This window comes from Chanodichthys erythropterus, chromosome 3 (assembly GCF_024489055.1).
Source record: "Chanodichthys erythropterus isolate Z2021 chromosome 3, ASM2448905v1, whole genome shotgun sequence".
Classification (NCBI taxonomy): domain Eukaryota; kingdom Metazoa; phylum Chordata; class Actinopteri; order Cypriniformes; family Xenocyprididae; genus Chanodichthys; species Chanodichthys erythropterus.
In genome coordinates, this window is record NC_090223.1 from 12,611,349 (window position 1) to 12,629,907 (window position 18,559).

Genomic DNA, 18,559 nt, shown 5'->3' on the forward strand with positions numbered 1-18,559 from the left:
TTAGAGATTATGAACGTTTCATTCATCTCCACAAATTAACCTGTTTATTACACCTGCTTCCACTAATTAACATCAGTCAGTCCATTAGTAGACTGAACGTCTCAGACAGCAGCAGAAGAGAGAAAGAAAACCTCCTGCTCACCTGCGTCTACTCTGACCAAGAAATAATCTTAATTCAATATTTTGTTTTTATGCAACTGACTTTTTTTTTTTTTTTTTTTTAAATTTTGATCAGTCTTGAAGGGAAAAAATGAGATCACTAACATGTAATACTAGTCTAAGCAGGTTATTCAGCTGACCCCTGAACTCTTGCCCCTGCCCCTGACCTTTGAACTAAATAAAGAATGAGAGACAATAACGTTTCTTCATTGTTTTTCTTTCTCTAATCGAAATGTTTCAATCTAAATTGTGAATATTCTTCTTCATTTACATGTTTTCCCACTTTCCATCCTGCTAGCCTTTTGTAAGACTGCTTTAACCGTTTCTTAATAACACAGGCACAGGAAGTGACATCATTTGAGGTTTTCTATTATGTAGTTTGTCACTGACAACCAGTGACTAACTTCAGCTGTTTATGAACATCCATTTTCTGCTCATGTAAATAATCAAGTCAAGGTTAATTTAACTGAAACTAAAACCATAAAAAAAAAAATGTTTCTTGGAATAAAATAAACATTAAGTGAAATAAAATGTATAAACCTCAAACTTATTTTATTTCAGCTAGTTGACAAAAACGTTTCTCATTATCATTTGGTACAATTTGATCTACAATTACTAAAACTAAAACTAAAAAAAAAAACCTACTTATAAAAATGAGGAAAAACAACATGATAGAGATTTCCGGGTTTCTCAGAAACGGAAGTCGTCATAGTTAGGTCATTTTTTATAGCGGTCAATGAGAGACTTAGATAAATATATGGTTTGTGTTTCCATTTGCATAAATAGCAAAAGAAAAACCCCACAATAGTGTTTTCATGACTTTCAAAAAGAGGGAAAAAATAGAGAGTGATTGATAACTTAAGTCAGAAGAGAGAAAGATGTAATTTTTACCATCACTTCCATAGTCATATGAAGCTTCGGAGCACAATGAATCAGCGTATCAAATCATGATTGGGATCACGTGTCAAACCGCCAAACTGCTGAAATCACGTGACTTTGTCGCTCCGAACCGCTGATTCGATATGCTGATTCATTATGCTCCGATGCTTAATGAAGCAGTGTTTTGAAATCGGCCATCACTAAATAAGTTGTTATTTTGTTTTGTTTTTTTGGCGCACCAAAAATATTCTCGTTGCTTTATAATATTAATATTGAACCACTGTACTCACATGAACTGATTTAAATATGTTTTTAATACCTTTATGGATCTTGAGAGAGGAAGTGTCATTGCTGGCTATGCAGGCCTCGCTAAGCCATCGGATTTCAACTAAAATATCTTAATTTGTGTTCTGAAGATTAACGAAGGTCTTACGGGTGTGGAACGACATGAGGGTAAGTAATAAATGACAGAATTTTAATTTTTGCGTGAAATAGCCCTTTAAATAACGGTAGAATCCGTTGAACTTACTGTCCGAAATTAAATAAAGCGCCACCCTAACTAACATCAATTAATAATGTTTAGTAGTGACCAGAGTAGATTTCTAATATACACTTATTTAAATATATCCCACTAAATGACACCACTTTATTTTTTAAGTTACGAGGTAAAAAGGCTGAGCGGGAACGATACGGACAAAAACCTGTCTGATCATCATCATCATCACAGACGGTCGATTAACCTCTGCAGAACTTCTGACTGAGAAGGTTCTGGGAGAGAGAGAAGTTTGTGAATACATGCCTGAGGGAGACAGAGCTTATTACTGAGTAAAAGAGAGAGAGAGAGAGAGACAGGGAGAGTGAGACAGGCGTGATGAAACTGATAGTGCAGTAGTGTGTGGGTCAGTAACAGAGGCTCATTGTCAGCGTTTACTGCCCCCTGCACTGCTAATTATGAGCGGTTCCCCTCACCCGCGTCTCTCCGTCCATCCATCTCTCTTTCCTTCATCCCCATTCTCCCGAACGCTCCTTCCTGTGTCCGTAGATCATCTCTTTCTCTTCCTGGAGATGTAAACATGCGTTGCTAAATCCGAAGCTTTCTTCTAGATAATAACGTTTTGTTAAACTTTCTAGTTCTGTGAGTGAGATTATAGGGAAGTCCACATCACAGCTATATCAATAAGGACAGAGAGGAGAGATATCTTTGAAATAATTTTTAGCGAGTGTTTTTTTTTTTTCAGCTGAGTAACGGTTAAAAACATTGACAGCCAATCAGAATCCATCCTGCTTTAAAGCGCGCGAGAATTTAAAGCGGCAGACACGCTTTTAAAAAACAAACGTTGGTGTGAATGCTAATTGTTTTCTATATAGTTATCTGTGTAGTTATCTTTAGTGGTCTTGAACAAGTTTAATAGCCTACATTTTGTTTTACTTGATACGTGGTGTGGATCAGCGGCGCCATCTGCCTCCAGAACACGGGAAGTACAGCACAAGGACATTTATTCATCTATCCAAACAAAGTGACACACAAATGAGTAATACAACTACCACAATACAACTCATCTGAACTAAAATTTAATTGAAATTACTGAATTGAATTACTGATTGAACAATTTGCAATGTTTTTTTTTTTCTCTCTGTATTTTTGCCTTGTTTTACAGTACATTCAAGATTTATTTGAGATGCAAAATGATAAAAAAAAGTCTTGTTTTCTTAGAAAATGTATCAAAAAGAAGTGAGTTTAAACTTAATTCAAAAGGAACAAGATGTTTTTGGCTCCATTGCCAGATATTTGATCTTGTTTTAAGCAAAAACTCACTTAATGTATGTCAGTTTCTCAGAAACTGAATAGCCTATTTGTGTGAATCTGTGTATCTGAATTAGGCAATAACTTTTTATATTTGTCTTTATCTCAAAAACAACTTAAAGTGGAGTAGCAGTATTATATTTAAGACAATTGATACTAAAATTGGATTATAAAAAAAATTCCACAACATCCAAACAGTAACATGTTTGGGACATAAACAGGAATAAAAGTGATTTAAGCCACACAATTTTGACACTAAATGACAAAAAACAAACTAGTCACTAAATGACAGACTATGCTGGACAGAAATGAGTAATGTTTGTTGTTCTGTCTATTATGAGGAGATTCTTTGTGTCGAACTGAACACAAACACACACACACACACACACACACACACACAATCATGACAATGCATCTATAACGCGATTCTCTGAGTGTCTGACGTGTGTGTGACGTATATCTGGTTTGGTGTCAGTGCTTCTGAAGGTTAAAGGTCATCAGTTATGAGATACCAATGTTCTGCGATCATATTTCACTGCAAAAAAGTCATCTTCACCCAGAACTATATGAAATAAAGCCACTGGAGGACAGTCGTGCGTTCTTTTACACACTGGTCTATGGTGAAACACAGCTGCCGAAGCTGCTCCAACAGTACAATTCAATTCAATTTATTTGTGTAGCGCTCTTCAGAAAACGCTTGTGTTGTAGTCTATATGAAGTATTCTGTTACAGTCTTAAACTCATAAACCTGATTCCCATGTGAAAAAAAAGTACACTTCTGCATACTTTTACTAGAAAAGAATATACAAGTGTCCTAGATGTTTTTGGACACTTGATTGCATGTTTTTTTTTTGCAATTAAATTAAAATATATTAAGTTTAAATTCATATTAAGCCCATTAGCTGAACTTTAGAGTGTTTTTTCACTCACTTAAGTACATCTTGTAATAAAATGCACAAAGCAAATTATAAAACAGGAACAAAGAGTAAAAAACATTTGTAATATATCTGTCGAAACTTGCATGTCATGTATTTAAATATATTTATCATTTTGCAGTGATAAAGTTGCAATTTAGTTCATTTTAAATGCATTAACTTTAAATATAATATCCAATAACACACTACAGTAAAAATTAGAGCTATAATCAAGTATTTTACATGTGCTTTAGTATGCTGATCAACACACGACAGAAGGTTATTAAAACATAATGAATTAAAATGTGCTTTGGTAACTTTACAACAAGGTTTCATTAGTTTGCATTAGTTAATGTATTAATTAACATTAACTAACAATGAGCAATACATTATTTATTACAGTATTTGTTAACGTTCGTTAATAAAAATCCAACTGTTCGATGTTTGATCATGTTAGTTCACAACCAATGTTATCAAATACAACTTTTGATTTTAATAATGTATTAGTAAATGTTGAAATTAACATTAACAAAGATTAATCAATGCTGTAGAAGTATTGTTTACTCTTAGTTCATGTTAACTAATGAAACCTTAATGTAAAGTGTTACCGTAAGTATTCAAACTTTTAATTTGACATTATTACAAAGTGCACTTTCAAACGTGTGTTAAGAAAGTGCACTCTCTTTAAGTAGCCTTTTATTTCATTAATATTTTTTATTTTATTATTATGATCTGCAAATACAATTTTATTTTAAAAAAATATATACTTTAAAGATTTTAAGGGCACTAAAAGTGCACTATATCCAAAACAACACATTTGACAACAGTAAGGTTCGATTTTATGAATATTTCACATCATGTGTGTGTGTGTGTGTGTGTGTTTGTCACAGTGATTTCTCATCCTCTCTGTCTTTCATCTCTCTCTCTCTTTCTCTCTTTCATCTGTCCATCCCATCACCAACAACGGCTCCTTTCATTCGGGCATCTCCGCCTCTCCACCGCTGTAATTCAATGTTCCCAGAAAAACACATGATTGGAAAGTCAGTCACTCTTTACTGCCTCACACTCTTCCTCTTGGCCCTTCCACAGTCTTCCTCACACACACACACACACACACGCATGCACAAACACACAAACATGGACAAAAAAATTGTAGTACTAATAACTGTAATTTATGTCATTTTCTTGTTAATTTATTATTATTATTATTATTATTTTATAAAATTATTGTGTTTATATTTGGACATGTTGTAGGCCTATGTAGCCTATATATGTTTAGGTATATGTATATGTCTTATTATTATTATTATTTAATTTATATATTTATTTTTATTTGTTTAAAGGGTTAGTTCACCTATTAATTCACTTCAGAATTCAAATTTCCTGATAATTTACTCATCCCCATGTCATCCAAGATGTTCATGTCTTTCTTTGTTCAGTGGAAAAGAAATGAAGGTTTTTGATGAAAACATTCAAGGATTTTTCTCCATATAGTGAACTTCACTGTGCTGCTTCAAAGAGCTCTACATGATCCCAGACAAGGAATAAGGGTCTTATCCTGAGAAACAATCGTCCATTTTCTAAAAAAAATAAAAATGTATATACGTTTTAACCACAAATGCTCATCTTGCACTGCTCTGTGATGCACCACGCATTACGTAATCATGTTAGGCGGAAGTACCGATACAGTGTTTACAAAGAGAACGTGCAAAGACTAAATCAAATGCCCTTTACAAAAAAAGGTAAAACAATGATGCTGGATGATTTTGAAGTTGGAGGAGAAAATGAGATTAGTTTTAAGCCCTACCTCAGTACTTCCACCGACGCCTTTCCAACGTGATTACGTAATGTGTGGTGCATCACAGAGCAGTGCAAGACGAGCATTTGTGGTTTAAACTTATATACATTTTTATTTTTTTATAAAATGACCAATTATTTTGCTAGATAAGACCGTTATTCCTCATCTGGGATCATGTAGAGCCATTTGAAGCAGCACAGTAAAGTCCACTATATGAAGAAAAATCCTGTGATGTTTTCATCAAAAAGCTTCATTTCTTTTCACCTGAACAAAGAAAGACATGAACATCTTGGATGACATGGGGGTGAGTAAATTTCCAGCAAATTTGAATTCTGAAGTGAATCAATCCTTTAAAATAAGAAGAAGCATCAGGAACACGTAACTGCAATGAGATCAGCATCATGAGAAAGAAACGGGACACTAATGAGATCTATATCATCACTGCCAAAAATATGAGTCAAAACTCTGAGATCTTAATGTGAACCCAAAGATTTCAGGAGAAACATGTTCTCAGACCAAGTGCAGCGAATCAGATTGTCTCTGAAATGAACGCTTTAATCTGTGTGAAGTTTCAGGCCGAGACACAAACATCCATCAAGCCCCAATCATTAAGAAACACTGATGATCATGAGATCAAGCAGCGGTTACAGGTTCATTCTGAAGTCAACAGCTAGTTAGTTACTGAACTTGATGAACTTCACGACATGTCGTTCAAACAGGTGCCTCTCCATTGTGAAAGATTTGAAACACTGAATAAAGAACCTAGTTCACTTTCTGAATGGATGATAGTGCTGGGTAAACAAATGTCCAGTTCTCTATTTTAATTGATTTAAGAACAGATATCAATTCTTAAATCCCAATAATCGATATTTCATATGCTGTTTTCAGTCAATTAACACATTTTCATAGCATGCCTCCCATCCAAACAAATCGCAATGAGCTTTGTGTTTTGTTACTTTTGATATGAAATAAAGTCTTCGATTTCAAATTCTCTCCTTTTTTATTATGGAAATCAAACGCTCTTTAATGTGGCGTGACAGATCACTGTATAGGCTCAGATCAAGCGAAGCATCAGTGTGAAGTGGATGTGAAGTGATCATCTCTTCCTCTTTACTACTAGTTATAGCACCAAATAAACATGCACCATATTCGTTAAGTTGGCTTGAGAAATACTAATAAACTTCTTCTTCTTCTTCTTCTGACCCTAAATTTCTGACTCTAACGCCTCCTAGAGTTTTTTTCAAGCTAGAACCTCCTTTTCTAACTGATCCAACTTATGTTTTTTCTAAAAAATAAAATAAAAAATCATAAAAATCCCATAGACTTACAATGACTGTTTGAAGTCCAACTGTCAAAATTAAAATTTAATCTATCTATCTATCTATCTATCTATCTATCTATCTGTTTTCTGATAAACTGTATTGCCTTCAAGCTTTGCAAATCTTTTTTTTTTCTTTTTTCAAATTAGTGGTTCGGAGCATGTATCAAACTGCCAGTCACACTCCCCAGTGGTAAACCATAGAAATTTCGAAACACTAAGAAAACCGCTCCGAACCACTGATTCGAAACAAAATTTTCTTAAAGCTTCGAAGCAGTGTTTTGAAATTGATCATCACTAGATATTGTTGAATAAAGTCATTATTTAGTTTTTTTGGCACACAAAAAGTATTCTCTTCGCTTTATAACATTAAGGTTGAACCACTGTAGTCACATGAACTGTTTTAAATATATATTTAGTAGCTTTCTGGGCATCTAAAAAGGTTTAATCATCTTGCTGGCAATGCAGGCCTCAGTAAGCCATCGGATTTGATCAAAAATATCTTAATTGACCCTTCGCAGGGAGTTTGATTGACAAGCGATCTAACCAATCAGAACGCTGAATCCGCCATTTTGTCCGACAAAGCAGTCAGGAGTTAGAAGATTAACTTCGGTGGACTTGAACTTGAAAGATGGTGTGTATTGATGTCTTTCCATGTTTGAAACAACCTTCCTTCAGATGTTCATTCATGTTTATTTGATGCTATAAATTAACTAGTAGGAAGAGAGCTGAGCTGAGGTGCTACAGCGATCTGTGATGACACATTAAAGAGCCACAAAATGTTTTTTTATTGTTCAAATAAAACGCCGCCCCTTTAATTTGCCTGCTCCCTGCCACACGAGCTCTCGACTATATTACAGTGCATTTACAAAGTTCACACAGCTAATATAACCCTCAAATGGATCTTTACAAGATGTTCGTCATGCATGCTGTATACATGCTTCGAATTATGTGAGTAAAGTATTTATTTTGATGGTTACGTTTGATTCTGTATGAGTTTGATAGTGCTCCGTGGCTAAAGCTAACATTACACACTGTTGGAGAGATTTATAAAGAATGAAGTTGTGTTTATGAATTATACAGACTGCACGTGTTTAAAAATGAAAATAACGACGACTTTCGTCTCCGTGAATACAGTAATAAACGATGGTAACTTTAACCACATTTAACAGTACATTAGCAACATGCTAATGAAACATTTAGAAAGACAATTTACAAATATCACTAAAAATATCATGATATCATGGATCATGTCAGTTATTATTGCTCCATCTGCCATTTTTCGCTGTTGTTCTTGCTTGCCTACCTTGTCTGTGCACAGATCCAGATGCTGCCCTTGTCTAATGCGCTACATGGGCTGGCATATATGCAAATATTGGGGTCGTACATATTAATGATCCCGACTGTTACGTAACAGTCTGTGTTATGTTGAGATCCGCGTGTTTTCCGGAAGTCTTTTAAATAAATGAGATTTACACAAAAAGGAGGAAGCAATGAGCTTTGAAACTCAATGTATGTCTTTTCCATGTACTGAACTCTTGTTATTCAACTATGCCAATATAAATTCAATTTTTGATTCTAGGGCACCTTTGTTTAATAAGTAACCTGCTCTGTCTTGTCTGTCGACGTGTTGTCAGTGTCCTCTTTGCTCTGAGATGTATTTTTCACTGCATGTGGCGTGACAGCTGCACAGCTTATCAGACAAAGCAACAGTAACTAAGAGGGGCGGGTCTTTGTGAAGGGTCAGTTTGTATTGTGAAGATTAACGAAGGTCATACGAGTGTGGAACAACATGAGGGTGAGTAATTAATGACAGAATTTAAATTTTTAACCCTTTAAAGTCACTGTTTGCTCATCTGTAAATGAACACAAAGGCGCCTAAGCGACCCGCATACAGTTTCTTAGACTTTCAATCTCAGATTTCTACTGCTACTTGAACTACTTTAGCTGCATTCGTGCAAAGGGGTTTAAAGTAAAATGAGGCGAGAGAAACATGTTGTTCCCGCAGGCCTGTGAATGATGTGAGGTCACATGATCAGAGAGTCTCGGTCATGAGCGCTTGACAGCCGTCGTCTGTTTGATCTCACAGAGAAACACAGTGATCTGCACAATCACTTTAAAGATCTGCCTCATTATGAGTAGTGTTCACTTATCAGTCATCACTAGTGCTCATACCGATCAAACCTCAAGTCTTAAAGTTGAGTGTGTTTGTTGTCCTGCTGCTCAAATAAAGTGTGTTTATGAGGAGGTGATCAGATGCACCATTTTCATCTGCTGGACCAGAAAACAGCTTAAAAAAAAATCCCACCGGGACAAATAAACAGATAGCATCACCCTAGCAACCACCCATAACACCCTAGAAACTGTATAGCAGCAACATCCTAGCAATGGCATTGCAAATTCTTGCTAAGTTATCTGGTCTTTGTGTTTTTGTATTATAATATATGGTGAAGGAAAGACTGACAGCTGCAGATCAGATCTCCGGGTTTATCAATCCATGAGATGATTTCAGTGAAGTTCTCATTTGACAGAGTCACAGTTTGACGATTTCTGCTCTCGTCACAGAAACCGATCAGCAGGAACGGGGCCTGAGAAACCAACGGCAGAGTCTGAGAAACTTCTGCACCCGAGCTGAAGCTTCTCAATCCGCCGTGACCTCAGAAATCAAGAGGAGCGTCACGAGGCCCGCAGCAGCCCGAGGGCAGAGGGGTTTACAAGCCCGTCCTGAGAACGGAGAGACACACACAGAAAGAGTCTTTTGTCGTCTGAATTCTTCTGCATCGTTTTCTGCATTTCATCAGCTGTGACTCAAACTCACCCACAAATCTCATTCCTTCCCTCTCCATCCATCTATCCATCCATCACTGACTAAGTGTGTGTGTATGTGTGTGTTCAGCACAATAACACACAAACATACATAAAAACAAAAACATTTTATCAGGTAAACTAAAATGTGCTTCAAGCAGAAAACAAATATCAACAGGTTTATACAATGACTGAATCAACCTGACTGCATTCAGTTAAAGGGATCTGAAAGAAGTATGCTAATGAATGAAAGAAAACACAAGCAAATAGAACAACACAAGCAAATTAAGAAAACATAATCAGTTTGACAACAATGCAACAAAATACAATATGCAAAGAAATCAAGAAATGCACTTCCAGTACTCACAACACAACCAAACAGAAACATGCATTAAATACTCATAATGTAACCAAATACAGACACATCCTTCAAATACTCAAAACACAACCAAACATAATGCACATACTCACAAAACAACCAAATATACAAACACACTGCTAACGTGTGTTACACATAACACATTATCAATTTATGTTTTCAAGGATTATTAGGCTGCATAAATTAGGTCAGCCGGAACCGGGAACACTTCCTAGAACACCAGATGTACTCGTTACATCAGAAAAAGAATGGCATCTATGCTAATATTAGTCTTTCTGTTTATCCAGAAGTTTACCGTAGTCAACCGGATCCGGCCCGTATCCAGGTGAGACCTAGGACCGGCGCCCTGACACGACGACAACGCAGCCCTGAAGTATCAGCAGAGATCGATTCGACTAGATCATCCATTGTGAAGACATCATCAACACGACAGCCAGTGCCACAGTTCCTCAACAGACCGTCAATAACACATAATACATAACACATAACACAACCAAACATGGTTGTGCATGGTTGTCACAACACAACCAAATATAGAAACATGCTGCAAATACTCAACGCATAGAAATCAAAAAACGCACTGGGAATACTCAAAACGCAACCAAATACATACACATCCTTCAAATACTCACAACACAACCAAACAGAAACATGCTAAAAATACTCACAAAACAACCAAATATAGAAACACACTGCAAAATACAACAGTAACAAAATGACACATCCTTCAAATACAACGCAACCAAACAGAAACACACCTGCAAATAGCACAGATTACAACAGAAATGTTTTAAAGGTGCCATCGAACGTTTTTTTTACAAGATGTAATATAAGTCTAAGGTGTCCCCTGAATGTGTCTGTGAAGTTTCAGCTCAAAATACCTCATAGATTTTTTTTAATTCATTTTTTTTTAACTGCCTATTTTGAGGCATAATTAGAAATGCACCGATTCAGGCTGCGGCCCCTTTAAATGCTCACGCTCTCCGCCCCCTCTCGAGCTCTCGACTCTATCATTGCATAAAAAAAGTTCACACAGCTAATATAACCCCCAAAATGGATCTTTACAAAGTGTTCGTCATGCAGCATGTCTAATCGCGTAAGTACGGTATTTATTTTGATGTTTACATTGATTCTGCATGAGTTTGATAGTTTTTCTGTGTAACGGCTAATGCTACACTGTTGGAGAGATTTATAAAGAATGAAGTTGTGTTTATGCATTATACAGACTGCAAGTGTTTAAAAATGAAAATAGCGACGGCTCTTGTCTCCGTGAATACAGTAAGAAACGATGGTAACCACATTTAACAATACATTAGCAACATGCTAACAAAACATTTAGAAAGACAATTTACAAATATCACTAAAAATATCATGATATCATGAATCATGTCAGTTATTATTGCTCCATCTGCCATTTTTCGCTGTTGTTCTTGCTTGCTTACCTAGTCTGATGATTCAGCTGTGCACATCCAGACATCCTGCCCTTGTCTAATGCCTTGAACATGGGCTGGCATATGCAAATATTGGGGTCATACATATTAATGATCTCGACTGTTACGTAACAGTCAGTGTTATGTTGAGATTCGCCTGTTCTTCAGAAGTCTTTTAAACAAATGAGATTTATATAAGAAGGAGGAAACAATGGGGTTTGAGACTCACTGTATGTCATTTCCATGTACTGAACTCTTGTTATTTAACTATGCCGAGGTAAATTCAATTTTCAATTCGATGGCACCTTTAAGGGGACCCCAACAAGTGAACAAAAGTGATGAACCTGGCTGGGAAAAACAGTCTTCTAAATTAATAAATGTAAACGTTCTACATAAAATGCTGTAACATTAAATACAAACTCCAAACTCAAAATGAATCCACCCAGAGCAATGAATCTTATAGATGAGTCCTATTCTAAAGAAGTTGATTATGCAGCAGATTGTGCGTTTTCAAACCAGCATGACTAATTTCTTCAATAAAACACAAAGGTCTGTGAGAAAGTGGACAAAAACTTCAATAAATCCTCTCTGTTGTAGCTCTTCGATTTCATTTTCAAGACACATCTTGGCAGGTTTGCTGTCAATCATCATTTCTAGTGTTAATAAACTAGAAGAAACACCAGCTGTGGTTTTGCATTTTGCAAGTTAAGCATCTTTAAACTAAATTAAATTAAAAAAGACATGATAATATCACTCACATGACACATAATGAGGTCATGTGACAACAATACAGTGGGATGCTAATTGAAGCGTTTAGCACGGAGTAATTCTCTTGCACCGCTGACTCACACTTTTTGCTAAACGTCAACAGAACAATGTCATATTTGATTTGTGAAATATATCTTTTTGAGTTGTTTATATGGCGAGCTAAGACAAAAATATGTTCTAAGAACGTTTGGCTAACATTCCCATAAAGTTCTAAAAACGTTATTTCTGAATGTTCTCTGAATGTTTCTGAATCAAGTAATACAATGTTCTAAGAACATTTTGAGAATGTTATTAAAGACCAGATAACATTGAGCGAACGTTCTATTGACGTTGCTGGAAGAACGTTGTTCAGAACTTTGCCAGAACTTTTTTAGAATGTTCCCTACTAGCAGGGATATTGCATGAGAAGGATTTACGCATACCTGGAAACCAGGTAACCAATTCTCTCTCTCTCTCTCTCTCGCCCTCCTCCTCCACCCCAAACCCCCATTAAACCCTCTGAAACCCCATATCAGCTTCCTTTAGATGTTTCTCCAACACAATTGGGGTAACTGGACTCTTGGCGGAGGCAGTCGGTGCAGATATGAAGTGACCACACAATGGTGCATTCATGCTGCCCTCTCTCTCTCTCTCTCCATCCATTCTTCCCCAGCTGCAGAGGAATCCTGTCCAACTTTTTGCCCCCCACCACACAACTGCCACCCGTCCACCAGCAGAAAGAGAGAAAACACAAAAGCAGGATTCATCCCATAGAGACGGGGAGCCATTTAAGCGTTACGCAGCTGCATCGATTTATTAAAAGATGGGTGGAGAGGGAGAGATAGAGGGGGGTCAGCAGGGGTCACGGACCCCCAGACTTTTATTAACCCTCTGAAGATGATGATGACATGTTAATGAGCGTCAAGCATTAATATTCAGCAGAGAGTGGGAGAATGTACAGAATGGAGGGATTGATGAGGAAAAGAGAGAGAAAAGTGCAGAAGTGCACGATGAAAATGTTATATTCACGATGCTTGTTGACTGTAACATTTGAAATATGATTGTAACATCTGAAATGTCTCGATTCTTTTCATGTATTATATTTACATTTGTTCATTTCGCAAATGTGTCTGTCCAGAAATCAAATGCAGCTAAATAAAGGAATTTGTATCTGTATTTCGTATGTCTAATGACCAAATGATCAAAACACCTGTGTGTGTGTGTGTGTGTGTGTGTGTCTCTCTCTCTTTCTCACACACACACACCGAACACACACACAGTCTTTGTAACAGACTGTGTATTTCTACACCTGGAGGATTTGAGCGCAGGTGCAGATGATTCTCACCGAGAACGTCTACAGATACACTTTAATCATAATCAATCATCTGGAGAAATATGTCATATAAATATATAAATGAAGAAATCCATTGCCAGCATTCAAACACACTGAATCACAGCCTATAGCTGAACTTCAACAGATGATTTTTTTTTTTCCTTTTTTACATAATCATAGTAATAATAATAATAATTAAAAAAATTGTTTTAATTATTTTTTTAAATAATATGATTAATATAATTTAATTTTGATTTGAATTAAAAAAGTAAAAATTAAAATAAATAAATTATTAATCATTTATTTATTATTAAATTAATTTTATGATAGATAAATAAATAAATGTAAAAAGTAATTAATTAAAAAGTAGATTATATAATTTAATTTTATAATAGTCATAAAATGAAAAAACTTAGGGATAGATTAATTAATTAAATATTAATTAAAAAATAAATAAAATGTAAATTATATATATTACTTTTGTCATAGTCATAGTAATAAAACACATTAATAGAAAAATGAATTAATTAATAAAAAATAAAATAAAAATGTAAAAAAAAATAATTTAAAAAGTACATTATTATTTGTTATATATATATATATATATATATATATATATATATATATATATATAGTAGTCATAGTCATAGTAATTAAAAGATTATAATAATTAAATAGATTAAAAGATTAATTTAAAACAGCAAAAATAACATTTAAAAGTTCATAAAAATTAAATAAAATAAAAGATTTTTCATTTACTTTATTAATTTTTTTTTATTAACTTTTAAATGTTATTTTTGCTGTTTGAAATGTAATAATTTATTACATTAAAAAGAAAATTATTATTTGTATATATATATATATATATATATATATATATATATATATATATATATATATATATATACACACACACATACACTTTTTTCATTGTCATTTTTGGGAAATGTCCTAGATAAATCAAGGTAAATCTCTCTCTCTCTGTATATATATATATATATATATATATATATATATATATATAAAAATGAAGAAGACAATCCTCTTTGCAGCCGTTTGTTAATAGAAAAATGGAAGTGAACCGAATCCTGACTATATGTTACACACTGCAGCATGAAAGTGTCTGAAGTTCAGCACATATGAAAGCTGAAGCACAAGCGTCCACTAAACGTGTGTGTTTCTGTGTCAGAGTCGTTTCTCAGGCCCTTCAGAGTGTAAAGTGTCAGACAGGTGAGTCTCGTACAGGTGAAGACGAGGCTCCGCCCACAGGAACTCAGACCTGCGGGGATTTTCACCAGTTCCACCTCGACCAGCGAGGAAAACAACAACCCTGGACGCATGAGATCATCCCATCAGCGTCTGACCTTTCCTGAAGCACAACTTCATCCGCATGCAGGAATTCCCCCAGGAATCTTCGCCATCATTACCAAAACGGACAAAAGGGCAAAACCTTTCGTTCTCAGAGGGAAAATGATAAATGCTCCACCCACTCTTGCTCTCTCCCCATGGCTTTTGTTCGCTTCACTTCCTGTTGTGCCAGAAACTCGCACACATGCAGAATGCCATCAGGTGTGTGTGTGTGTGTGTGTGTGTGTGGAAGCTGGTCATGAGACAATCATGTACTCATTTTGACCTTTTGACCTCTACTCTCACAATCATCTTCTCCTGACATCCCAGCCACCATCTCCAACGGCAACCATCGCATCATCACTGTCACATGCTGCATGACTGCACTCACACACACACAATCACACACAAACATACAATCACACACACACATTAACCAATTAAATGTGCTCAGAATGAAATAACAGCCAGAAATGTGCTAGTTTGCTGAGAACATCAGTTTCACCCAGAATGAACAGTTGAAACACTGAATCTGTTCATTCACTTCAGTTTGGGGCTCATTTAAAAAACGCTGTTGTATGACAGATTATTAATTGCAGCATACAAAACGTTTTCACAAATATGGATTGATCCAAATCGTTATTTAGTTTGGTTTCTCAGCCTAAATCACTCACGCGCGCGCAATTTTAACGGTTCTCAGATTCAAACATTCACACGCGCGCAATATTTACTCTCGCAGTAACGCGAATTATAATAAAACTCGTGATTAAATATATAATCATATTATCGCGCGAAATAATAATAAACAAGCGATTCATTCCGACAATATTCTGCTTCGAAATTATTTCTGTTTCTCTTGATGCAGGTGACGTTTTATAAAATGTAAAAACGAAGTGAAACAAAATCAGCTAATTTGAACAAACGTTAATAAAACCGTGAGTCGATGAGAGAGTGAAAATAAACAAAACAACAACAAAAATAATAATAATTATTATTATTACTACCATTGGATGTTTAGTAAGAATTTGAAATGGAAAAACAGAATAATTGTAATATTATACATATTATTCGATAACAATTTTGTACATATTTAGCTGTAGCTAATTTGTAATAAATCCGAATGCAAGAAAATCAAGGCGCGCGTTAATTATTATTAATTAGCCTCGGTAGCCTTTGACCAGCATCTCGCACACTTTAGCTTATTTCGATTTGAATAACAGATAATATATTATAAATTCAATTTCTGAACTATGTCAATTAATTAATTATTATTAATAATCGATCTGTTTCTTATTTATAATTAAAACGGAAGTCCTTGCTGAGAACGACTGTATAACAATAAACTGCTCATTTATGATCATGTAAAATTATTAAGTGAAACAAAACAATCGACATTAGCGCAAATTAATTTATAGAAGCAAAAGCCGTGAAGAAGTGTCAATTTAAAACGATGCAGAAACGCACAAACACGCAAAACAATAAACCCGTCCTGTTCTCGATCATCAAAAATAACAAATCACTCGCTTAATCAAGCACGATAATGAATAATAACAAAACAGTTTAACAGCTACACTTCACTTCAATTCAATACAATTTCCTTTGAAACGTTCCTTGAGGATAAACACATCTCCAGCTCTGCGCGTTCATGTTTTAAGCGCTTGGAGACAGTCATATTTCTCTAAACGAGTTGGTCTGTCTCCTCGCTTCCCAAACCTTTCCTAAGAGCAACAGGGAGAAACTCACATCAAAGTGTGGCGCAGGCCTCAGATCCGCGCGCGTCCGCCCGCCCGCCCGCGTACATCCACAGAGCCGCGCGAGGCTTTCCCTCTATATGTGTACGTTTGAAGGGACACGGAGAAAAAGACGCTCTAAAGGGAGACACACGTCTTTTCTCTTTTCTTTTCTTTTTTTATATACACAGAACTGCTTTTTGTTCCTTCATTTTTTCATTTAAGAGGGTAATGGAAGGGGGGTGTTCGTTTGATCACATGATTACAATTCACCTGAGATAAAACAAAGGACGCAAAGAAAGGAGCGGGAGCGCCGGAGACCGAGACAGAGAGATGCTCTCATGGTCAGGATCCCCTTATCAGAGTCAACATTCATGGATAATGAAAAAGGCAATGATTTTTTGGCTTGGGTGGGGGGGCGTCGCGAGATGGAAATACAAGAGGTTATTGTTGACCAGAACAGCGCGTGTGTTTGTGTGCGTTTGGCCCGCCGTTTGCCTCGCTTCTCGTCTTGCTATATTTTCTGTTTAAACGTGTTAAATGCGCTCTCTGTGTGTTTATGTGACGGCCGCTGATGCAATTATAAAACTAACGCATAGCACGACACGATGTGGCAGGAGCTCATTCCAGCGCTGCGCGCGCGCGCGGGTCAGGACTGTGGGCCTGCGCGCGCACCATGCTACACACTATTCTACAATATTAAATTACATATAAATGAAACTAACGCTTAATGCTGTATAAAATTAGCTCACAGGGGAAATCTTTAGGTTTTTTTAGGTTATTTAAAATATATTTTTACCATTTTAGCCATACAAATAAAGGTTATTTATTGGCATCTATGGTGAAGAACCTACACTCTAAAAAATCCTGGGATAAAAACCCAGCAGTTGGGTTAAATGTGTGCCCAACCTGCTGGGTAGTTTCAACTCAACTATTATTTTAAAATTCCTTGCTTAAAATGAACTAAAAACCAGACACATTTTTTAGAGGCAACATTAATAATCAAAACGTGAAAATGTATTAATAAGAAATTTAATACATTTTTATTGTTTAATTATCCATTAAATTTAATAAATGTTAATTTATTAAACGTTAATACATGTTCATTCCCAACATATTTTAGGTTCATTTTAAGCAACCAATACAATAATTTTTAAACAATAATTGAGTCAAATTGAGGCAAACATTTAACCCAATCGTTGAGTTTGTCCATCTTGGGTTGTTTTTAACCCAGTATTTTTATAGAGTGTAAAATAAAGGGTTTTTTTTCTCAGTGATGCAACAGAAAAAACATTTTTGGTTCCCCAAAGAACATTTCAGTCATCAGTTCCAATAAGAACCATTTTTTCTTAATGTGGAGAACATTTTAATATTCTAAAGAACGTTTGGAACCTTTTTTTTCCCACAATAAAGAACTTTTTGTGGTTCCATGCATGTAAAAACGTTCTTCACTGAGCCATTTGTGCCAATGAAGAGCCTTTATTTTTAGGGAAAAGATGTTTAAATATTCTTCACACTAAGAAAGAACTGTTCTTTGGGGAACCAAAAAGGACTATTATTTGGCATCGCATTGGAGCCTTTATTTTTTGTAGGTTCCATGTAGCTATATTAGTACACGAATGTAACAGTAAATTCCGGTTAATTGGGACATATTTTGCCTTTGAGAGGAGTTGGAAAAAGTTTCCCAATTAACCTTAATTCACCTCTACATATTTTGAAGGGGTACCGCCCCCGGTCGCAGCTTACACATACATGAATTCGACGTACATGAAAATCATAATAGATCGGCTATTCTGCACAACCCTTGACCGCGCCACGCGCTGAAGTAAGAAGGAAGACGTTATTGCGCACAGCAGGTGCGCAGAATCCCGTCAGGCTATGGTGCGCGAGCTGCTGACGGGTCCGGTGGCGCGCGG

The 18,559-nt window shown here is 35.8% G+C and overlaps 1 protein-coding gene across 1 annotated transcript in view; it reads left to right on the forward strand.

Moving 5' to 3' along the window:
• The window catches only part of LOC137017073 (zinc finger protein 502-like), a 634,288-nt gene that overhangs the window by 149,685 nt on the left and 466,044 nt on the right, over window positions 1-18,559 (forward strand). The window lies entirely within an intron of this gene.